This window comes from Propithecus coquereli, unplaced genomic scaffold (genome assembly GCF_000956105.1).
Source record: "Propithecus coquereli isolate 6110/MARCELLA unplaced genomic scaffold, Pcoq_1.0 Scaffold15, whole genome shotgun sequence".
Taxonomy (NCBI): Eukaryota; Metazoa; Chordata; class Mammalia; order Primates; family Indriidae; genus Propithecus; species Propithecus coquereli.
The window spans coordinates 10,072,959-10,073,395 of record NW_012139413.1 but is presented as its reverse complement, the minus strand read 5'-3'; the positions used below and the strand labels follow the sequence as shown (position 1 = coordinate 10,073,395).

General features: G+C 37.1%; 1 protein-coding gene across 1 annotated transcript in view; it reads right to left on the bottom strand.

Moving 5' to 3' along the window:
* NAALADL2 (N-acetylated alpha-linked acidic dipeptidase-like 2) overlaps positions 1 to 437 on the bottom strand; it is a 1,013,114-nt gene that overhangs the window by 56,186 nt on the left and 956,491 nt on the right. The gene's annotated exons all lie outside the window — the stretch shown is intronic.

Sequence of the window (437 nt, the reverse complement as noted above, 5' to 3'; positions counted from 1 at the left end):
CCAGCAATTGTGCTCTTTAGTATTTATCCAATTGAATTGAAATATATGTCCACATAAAATCCTGCAAACAGATGTACGTAGCAACTTTATTCACAACCGCCCAAACTTGAAAGCAACAAAAATGTCCTTCAGTAGAGGAATGGATAAACAAACTGATATAGCTACACAATGGAATATTATTCAGTGATAAAAATAACTGAACATGCAGGAAATGTAATGCATATTGGCAAGTAAAAGAAGCCAATCTGAAAAGGTTGCATGCAGTACTACTCCGTTATATGACATTTTGGAAAAGGCAAAACTGTGGAGACAGTAAAAAAGATCAGTGGTTGCTAGAGGCTTTTTGGGGAGGGAGGGGGATGAATAGGTGGAACACAAGAGATTTTTAGGGAAGTAAAACTATTTCGTGTGCTACTGTAGTGGTGGATACACATCAT